This window comes from Aulonocara stuartgranti (genome assembly GCF_965226115.1).
Source record: "Aulonocara stuartgranti genome assembly, chromosome: 15".
NCBI lineage: Eukaryota > Metazoa > Chordata > Actinopteri > Cichliformes > Cichlidae > Aulonocara > Aulonocara stuartgranti.
In genome coordinates, this window is record NC_138951.1 from 13,719,035 (window position 1) to 13,729,427 (window position 10,393).

The following is a 10,393-nucleotide window of genomic DNA, read 5'->3' on the forward strand; positions in this document are numbered from 1 at the left end:
AGGGTGCACTTAGACGCACTATCGCAACCAGCAGACATCTAGTGTACAACATAATACCTTATAAGAAAGAGAGATCTGTCTTTCTTCATGGGTCAGATTAAATGCAAATGCCTTGTAGTCAGCTTTGAATGAAGCAAAACTGAAATTCCCTTTCCCAGAGGACAGAAAAAAGAATCACACCATGCACACAAACACACGCAACAAAGCACAGAATATTAAGCACACTCATACACTCATTGATAGTCCAGCATAAAGCCATTATCTTTTACTGCTTCGAGCCATTAGGTGTTACTTAGTATTAAAGGATGAGCTGAAGATAAATTGAGGCAGATGAAATGCTCACACAGCTGCACAGAGACTGATTTTACAGAAAATATGGTAGCGCTCAGCTCAGCAACAGGGAGATCTGCAGTATTTTAAAAAATATGTCAGAAATTGATCAGTGTCTGAATGTCTCCATATGCCATTCAAGATTTTTCTTATTTATAATTTTTACCTAAATAAATAATCAAATAAATGGAATAAAAATATTAGAAAAAATAATACAATAACGGTTTCTTCCTTTTTTTACTTTCTTTCTTTGCTCCCTCATTTAGTAGTGAAAGGGTCAGATGATCTCTTTTTTCTCCAAGTCATTTATCCCTCTTTTCTACAAAGACTTCTCTCCAAAATATTCTTCTCCATGGCAACAGCAAACCACAAACAACACTTTTGAAAGAAGTCATCATTCAGATTTTTATATTATTTGCACTGTAAATTATATATAAATGTATTCACAAATTATGTGTGAATACTTCAGTAAGGTGCACAGCGTATAGCTGTCATTCATGCAATTAGGTTATGTATTTATAGTTCCCATGGTTACGCTTCCTGTGTATCTGTGTTTTAATCACGTTCTTGCATTTTGGGTGAAAATCAGTGTCGCATTCTGTACAACTGGATTAAAAACATGATCTAATGTCACACTCCACTGGTAACTGTACTTTCAAGGAATGCCTGGTTTCTTCTTTTCACTTTCTCGGAACTGAGAAAATATCAGTGTGTATCAGATGACTGCCAAAACCTTCCTTTAAGCCTTCAAAGCGGCAGGAAGCAATGTGGTGGTGTAACATGGTAGCGCTGTCACCTCACAGCAAGAGAGCAGGTTTGGGTTCAAATCTGCATGTCGGCTGTAGTCTGCTGTGCATCATCGGTTTTCTCAGGGTGCTCTCACAGTGCAAAGATATTTATTTAAAACTATTTGGTGATTGTAAAGTGGCAGCAGTGGATCAGGCTGAGATAGGCTGCTGCTCTACTATGACGCTGGTCAAATAAATGATTAAAAAAATACTTTTCTCAGCCTTTTCTTATCTGAAAGAATTATTTTAAAAGTATAGTGAGTAGAGATGCTGAATCAAACCAGAGCATCCCCCATAGTTTCAGAATACATTCCTTGTTTGTTTTTGCACTGTTTGAATAATATACATACGCTTAAAATAAAATAGAATGGTAAAAAAGAAATGTGCGCAGTCGGAACATCAATTCTAGAAACCATAGAGTACTTTCATGTCATGACTTTTAAGTCAACATTCCAGCTGTTAATACACATTTCTTCAAAGCTTGCAAGCTTTAATTTCTAAACTCAAAATCCAGCTTTCAAACTAAATTTGAAATATTTCTCACTCTGTTGGCAAAACCTCACCAACAGATCAACAGTTTAATCAGTTTGTGCCTGGAACCACAATTATTATCTGATCATTCACACAACCTGTCAGAATAATGTAGCTACTGAGAAGTTGTTAGATGGTGAATTCAGAATTTTTCTGAATTGCTGAAACACTAAAACTCATTGTCTGAACCAAGTGCTCAGTGGCCATAAACACAATTTACAGATCTCAGTGACTAATTTTTGCAAAACTCTAAAAACATTATCATTACAAATATTTAACACTGTGATGCACAAATGGCAAAAGGTACATAAAGCACAGATGTCCTAAATTAAAATCGATCACATTTGTTCCCAATGATGTGACACAGCCAATATAAGCCAGTTCAGAGAGCACACAGGTTGTTGAAGTTATTGGTTTCATATCTAAAATAGACTGAAATTATCAGAGAGGCAGAATACATGTCATAGACAGGGTACAACAGGAAATTCAAGGAGCCTAGGAGGATGAAGAGCAAGACAAAGAGTAATGATTTCTCATGTAATTCAAGCTACTATAACAGACAATGGTCTTGTTCATGGAATGACTATAAGGAACAGGACAAAGAGTGCAACCCAACATGAGCAGATTCTTTGTGTCCACCAAAATTCATAGATCAAGACAAGAGAACAGGTACAGCACCACTGTGTTTAGTCACTGTCTTTATATCAGCACTGTATAATTTATGCAGTTTTAGTTTTAGTAACCAAGGTCATCAGAGTTAATACTGTACTGCATTAATATTTTTGTAACTGCACATCTATCTTTATGGACTTGCAAGATTGCCACACAAGGGTGGAAATTCACTCAGCAGCAAAAGGCCATTATACCTGACAAGCTGTTTCAAAACAGCTCCATAAAACTGCAGGAAATATAGCAACAAGTTACTGAAGGCAGTCCAGACTTTGTAGGATTCAACACCGTCAGCCTTTCCACCAGCGACTCTGTCTCCAGCGACAACAGGGTGCACATGAAGAAAATGCACTTTGAGTGCAACTCAGAAAGGGTCAAAGAGCTGCATTTTTAGCATGTGCAAGTAAGTGCACATTCAGACAAAGTATAGATATGGCAGGCTCAAGCTCAGTGAAATCACATCAGTATGTCCGGTGTAAGTCGATATTGCACATATTATACTCTACAGCACAATGCCGTCTTTCTGTAGCACTTAGAAAATTATATCTATTTCAACATATAGAACATGTTTGATGTAGGATACCTGTTCAGTCATGGTAATTTGACACTGTGCTGCCATAAGCAAATCATATGGTTCCCCACTATTATGTGACTCAAAGGCCAAATAATACAGAGCATCTTCTTGGGTCTTGCATTGCTGTTCAGAATGGTTACAATTATGGGCAATTATTGCCAAGCACCATCCACCTCCCTTTCCTCAACCTAATATGGGAGTTTTTCTTGTATGGTAGTGGAAGAGATATGTGTGTCAAGGCTGGATACACCAGACGGTTCTATCCCCATTGGCTGGTGTGGGGGAGTATGCAGCGTTGATGAAGTGCTGCGGCCTGACCCAGCCCAAAGACACGATAAAGCCAAATGACAGTCCAATTTACGGTGCATTGTAGGCTTTTCACTGCAAGGAACTTGCCATTTCTATTTTCCACTATGTTTTTTAATGTACATACAGTAAATTTAAAACCCACTATCATTTTTTTTTCTATAATGCAATGCAAAATGCACTTGCTGGACTGTAAACAGCAAACATTTCTCCTGCAGCTATATTAGAATTAGAATTAGAATTAGAATTAGAATTCAACCTTGAACATTCTTCTTTTCATCTACTCATCTTTTCTTTATATAGTTTGAAATGACTGCTCAGTTGTGCTTTTATTGTGACTGTCCTGTTTATGATCTGTTGCCATTGTTGCCTTTGAACAAGGTTTTAAGGCGAGTGTTTGATTTTGCGAGAAATGCCAGAGCTTTTTTATAACGCCGTTTGAAAACGTTGTTTTGTATTAGTAGTGGAAGGTTTCAAGAAAAGTGTTTTAGCAGTTCAGAAAAAAATGTAACTGTAACAGAATAAAACATATAGCAAATGTTTATGTTTTATATGTATTGTATATTTTGTAGGATTTATATATCTCACACTATAACTCATGAAAGAGACCAATTTCACTTCTTTTTTTTTCATATAACATAATTTTAAAAAGTAAACATAATACCCTGTGGGAAAATATGAGATAGTTTCAGCAATAATGAGTCATTTCTTTTCGGATAGTTTATCATTTGTAGAAGAAAATCTCTACAAAAAACACCTTTCTTTATCTTACTCATCCTCCGCTGCCTCTTCATTTTTTTCCCCATCCATCACTGGTAACAAGCTTCAACTTGCCCTTGCGTGCAACTCTGAACTTACCTTAAATTGCATCTGTAGCAACCAGTCTGACCAATTTTGAGTTATGCTCTAGAAATGAGTCTGCACTGTAGTTCAGTTTAACTTCTGTCTCCTGTGGTTAGCATTTATCAACACAAGTGTATCACTGTGAAAAAGTATTTAAGAGATAAGAATGTGTTCAGAGCTCTGACCAAAAAAAGCTTGTTGTACTGAGTGAAATTGTTTATTGTTTATTTATTTATTTATTTATTTATTTATTTATTTATTTATTTATTTATTTTATCAAAACTGTGATGGAGAATTGGATGATATGAGAATAGCTGTAATTTATTATTCTAGAGTCAATAAAAAGGGGCAAAGCAAGCTTACATGGTTTGTTGACTATTTAAAGTTCTTTGATCCTTTAAGCCAAATAGAGGAATCGGCCCCCACATAGAGTATACATTGTGTAATACATGTTATGTAGGGTTGGTTCCAGCTACATACCAGTCCTTGAGTAAATACACCATTCAGAGAAAACTAATAAAGAATTTACAAGGAGGAGTTTTATATGCTAAGCCATGCTGCATACAACTCTGATCAGTGTCAGTTTAATCAAAGCTATCCGGTAGCTTCACGTGTAGCTTCCTGCACCTGCAAGCCAATAATCTAATGCTAGAAAATCATTTAAGATTCTCACGCTAATGTTATGTGTATTCTGTGAGCTCTAGGCTATGTTCTGAGAATGGCTATGTAGAAGGTCGAACTGATCCACTTCCCCACTTAATTGAAGTCCAGAGTGTTCCCTTGGAAACCATCTGATGGGGTAAAATGTACTGTAAAAAGACATGATTCAGAGAAAAATATGAGGGAAAACATAAAAATAAAATCAATCACAAGCAATAAATTTGTGCATCAGAACCTCAGATGTTATAAGGAAAAAAAGTGAGATTGTTCCTGTGTGGCTGTACTTATGTGGCTTTATATTAAAGTACTAGGGATAATAGGGGATAACACAGGGGTAATAAGTGTTTGCAAATGAAATTGTCTGTTTATCTACAGTTTGCGGTGTTTTAAATGCGCTAAAAGATTTAGAATCAAAAGATTTAGAATCATCTTAACCTTTTTCGTGGTCTATCTGTTTTGCTAGTGTTACCCTTTTCTCTCTTTTCTGTCATCATTATTTCAGTTACTGACCCTCAATCACAGATGGAAAAATAAAAAACAAGGATAAATCACTGGGCAAGTGTGAAGATGAAGGTGCTCTGCTTGTCTTTCTGCTCTTCGCTGTGGTAAACTCTTGCAATACAACTCTTACAATAACGATTTAGAAAGACTCACCCATCGGAGCTGATGCACTCAAAAATACCCCTCATCAGAGACAATTTGGATGACAAAGGAGAAACTGAGAATTTTTGAGGATGATTTTGGAGTCCCTAACCAACCTTAATGAGAAGTGTGAGTTTGAAAACGGGTTTGTGTTTGTACAACAAGCATGCCCCTATATCTCCAGTTGGTACCCCAGCCTTAGTCAATGCCACAAGTCTTGCAGAGCTTGAAACTGAGAATCAACCCAGACAGTGTGATGCAATAAAAAAAAAGTTGTGACTAAAGATAAGAGAGAAAGAGCTGAACTCGAAGAGCCTGGATAAGAACTCACTGCTGGTGAGTGAAAGGCATGAATTCATCTTAGCAACAGTAGCAGAGTTATGCATTGCACGTAGCGGCAATGCTGATACAAAGCCATGAATATTTCACAGTATCTGTTTAGGAGTCTTCAGTGTTCCTATTTCTGTGGATGGACAGCTGCAGAGCAGTCAAAGCAGTCAGAGCAGTGGGTGGTAGTAGCTTTAAAGCTTCAGCAGAGTGTGACTAGAATGTTATTAGGCAAACTGAAGGAAATTGAAGTGATTAGAAGTGATAAATGCAGCAGTAGTTTTGTTCTGCCTACTGATGCTGTCTGCTGTGTACTTTTACATTATGCATTGTTGGCTGTCAATTTCACGTAATGATGTGTAAATGCAATGTAGCTGTGAAAAAGTCCAGAGGAACAAAAGCATCAAACTAAATATATCCACTCACAACAGCACTGGACACACAAATGCATTTCATTTCAGTGTTTACACTGTATTTCTTTAACCCTCTCAAGGCAGGCGTTGCCGATTTGCAACAGTTAAAAACTAACAACCTGATTACCCCACATACATATTGTATGAGTTTTTTTTACTCAGAAGTACCACTGCAGGACTTGGTTGTGCATTAGCAACAAAAAGTTTAATTTGAGCCTGAGAGGGTTAAATAGATTTTATTTTTAATCATGGATTAGAATATTTTAGCTTTACTAGTTTATTTTATGTTTAAAATGCTGAACCTTAAACCATACAGCACTCCTACCTACAGCATCTTCTGTCATGAGTCACATACCTAGTGAACAGGGTCATTTACATGTCTCAGAGGACTGCAGGCGTTTTAGGGGAGATCAAGTGTAACGTTCAAAGCAAGACCTTTTACCTTTAAACACTATCTTTAACTACAGGTTAATTGTAGTCATTACTGAATAGCTCATCATTAAACCAATCAATATACAAATCTGACCTCAGGATACCAATCTGATTGGTCTCTGAATACCAGCTGTTATTATATTAATATTATATTAATAGGCTATAGTTTTGGTAAAAATCCAACCACATCAGTAAAACTGTCACTGCAATTATAGCGAGGACTGCTATAATTGCTCTGGCTTTCTCCCACAGTCCGAAGACCTACATTTAGTGGGGTTAGGTTAACTGGTGATTCTAAATTGCCCTTATGTTGAATGTGAAGGTGAATAGTTGTCTGTCTCTCTGTGTTATTAATCCTGGCAACCTATAATGGTGTTCCCTGCATCTCACTCTAATGGCAGCTGGTATAGGCTCCATACGCTCCTCAGTCAGTCAGTTAGTCAGACAGACAGACAGACAGACGGACAGTGGTACAATGAGTGTTCACACTATCAAACTAACTGACAGGTCCTTAAACGATTGCACTGCAAGCAACCACTGGACACACTTCCTTTGATCAAAGCCCTTCAGATGTTCCATGTGAAAACACCACAGCATAATATCTTCCATTGTTGCTGAAGGAGAACAAAGCAAGCTTTGAGAAACTGTCTGAAATATGTATTATTGATCCACAGATGAATACAAGACGAAAAGAAAAGAACGGTGGACATTAAGCTTTGATGTGTCTTTTTCACTGAACACGGCTTTTAAAAACCTTGGTACTGATTTATGTTATGGTTTAAGGTTCATCACAAATGACGACCCGATTGCAAACACAATAGAGGCAGACAAGCAGCTATAGCAAAAACAAAGGTGAGTTTTAATAGAAAGCTGTTTAAAACTCTCGAGTTACCATGAAAACATTCAACTCTGCGGTTATGAAGAGTAAAGTCTAAAAAAATAACACAGTGGTGAAGAACTCGGGCAGCCAAACAGGCAGATGAAGGACTGAGGAAAGAGGTAAAAAAAAATTAGACTGAAACAGACAATCAGAGGGGTGGGAGAAATAATTGAAACAACACAACCAAAAACAGACATCAAGATTTTGTTTCTTTTTTGTAGTTTTTCAGTTCAGAGCATTTCCCTCATTCAGTGTAAAACAAATCTATAAAAATGCAAATTACTCCTTAACACCTCCACCATTTGCCTGCAGACTCAGGGCCCACCCTCTGTAACTGGAGGCATCAGTCACTCTGTAGGATCTCTTGGTATGTGCTGGGGGAAAACAATGGCACGTTAATACTTGGGAAGTGTGTCTTTGTTAATCAGGACACTAAAACCCAGTGTACAGTCTGTAAATGAGCAAACTATGCACTCAGTTTTGAACCAAACAAAACTGAATGTTTCTTCTTTACTTACCTGTTTTGCACCTGTTTTGTCCCTATTACATTAAATCATTAGTAAATGAATTAAACTCTGGTCCTCTCCCATGTGTGTCTTGTCTTATCTGCTCTGCTCCCTTAAGTTTCCCCTCACTGTCTCTCATGGCAGATGGCTGCCCCTCCCTGAGCCTGGTTCTGCAAGATGTTTCTTCCCATTAAAAGGGATTTTTTTCCCTTCCCACTGTCGCCAAGTACATGCTCATAGTGTGTCCTCTGATTGTTGGGGTTTCTCTCTAATATTATAGGGTCTTAACCCTACAATATAAAATGGTTTGAGGTGACTGTTGTTGTTATTTAGTGCTATATAAATAGAAGTGAATTTAACTTTGAAATGAATTGAAAGTGCTGGGTTGTTGGAAATGAGAAAATACTTCAAACCCTGGGCCTGCACTGGCATAAAATTTTCAACAGAGTAAAGCAGACTGAGAACACTAATGGCACCAAGGTTTTAATATATATGCATTTGTGATCATTCTGGTGATTGTAATTTTCATAATGTGAACAATTCATTTTGGTGGACCACGAGGGCACGAAAGCTTACATAAACTGGTTGAAGTGCATCTGCTTAAGAGGTACTTCATAAATTAAAGTAATGTGGGACTAATGAAGAAGGTTGCCTGATTTATTTAAAGATGAAAAGAAGGATTTACATGAGGTTGCGTTTCGGGGTTTTAATAAACATTTTTTAACTCACTAAGTAACATCCTAACATTTTGAAATTTTCTTTGGTACAATTAGGTTCTGAATCATTAATCACGGTGGCTCTGTTCACAGTCTTTCAGCAGTTCAACAACCCTTAATTAAACTAAAATGGATGCAAGTCGGATCGTGTATCCCATCAGTAGTCCCAGTGGGTGGGAGATTAATAAACTTGGCTAACATTTTTCATAAAACTTATCTTGGACTTTATCAATAATGGGTCAAAACAGATGAGAGCCATTTCTGAGTACTAAGACATGATGTTGAAGTACAGCAAAGATACTGGCTGATCAAATTACACTGGTGCATATATATATATATATATATATATATATATATATATATATATATATATATATATATATATATATATATATATATCTGTTATCTGTTATATAATTTGTCCACCGTTACCTTCACCCTCCACATCCTCTCGAGCTCTTCTCTGAGCCCTTGGTATTTCTCCAGCTTCTCGTGTTCCTTCTTCCTGATATTGCTGTCATTCGGAACCGCTACATCGATCACTACGGCCGTCTTCTTCTGTTTGTCTACCACCACTATGTCCGGTTGGTTAGCCACCACCATTTTGTCCGTCTGTATCTGGAAGTCCCACAGGATCTTAGCTCGGTCATTCTCCACCACCCTTGGGGGCATCTCCCATTTTGACCTCGGGACTTCCAGGTTATACTCGGCACAGATGTTCCTGTACACTATGCCGGCCACTTGGTTATGGCGTTCCATGTATGCCTTGCCTGCTAGCATCTTGCACCCTGCTGTTATGTGCTGGATTGTCTCTGGGGCATCTTTACACAGCCTGCACCTGGGGTCTTGCCTGGTGTGATAGACCCCAGCCTCTATGGATCTTGTGCTCAGAGCTTGTTCTTGTGCTGCCATGATTAGTGCCTCTGTGCTGTCTTTCAGTCCAGCTTTGTCCAGCCACTGGTAGGATTTCTGGATATCAGCCACCTCCTCTATCTGCCGGTGGTACATACCGTACAGGCCCCTGCACGGTATGTACCACCGGTACATACCGTGCATATATATATATATATAGATATAGATATAGATATAGATATAGATAGATATAGATGCAGCATATTTTATCTGTTCTGCCTGTTTTAAACTTTGAAATTGGCATCACAGTTTGATTTGGACTATTTCCAATGAACGCCTTTAATGATTTTCTTTTGAGAAAAATCAATCAATTCAATTCTTGAATAACTTTTAAAACACTGTACTGCAATGTGGGCATGCCAAAGTACATAATTGTGAAGCATATTGAAAATTGGCACTTTGGTATAATTACTGAGCGAAAAGACAAGAACAAATCAGGGAACTGAATAAAATTAATATCTAGCCAGCATAATTAAATTCTACATTGTAATAACAGCTTATTTTAGTTCCTCGTGTTTGTGAGCCCACACACTGACCCCTAATGAATCATTCCAGATGAGCATTAACATGTAATTACCTTTTGTCTCATTAGACAAATTTTGTCCTATTCCAAAATGTTATGATGGATCATTATAGTATTACCAGGCTATTTAGCTGCGTTGGGCTTACATTGTAAATCTACTTCGTACTTTATTCAATTCATAACACCGTAAATTATTATTCTCCTCCAAACCATCAATTATACTTTATATAATGACTCTGGTTTGTCACGTTTAGGCTAAGGGAAATGTGCACCCGTTTTGCAGTATCTATCTAAATACACAACTTTGGTTTAAAATAAATACATAAATTAATTTATCCAAA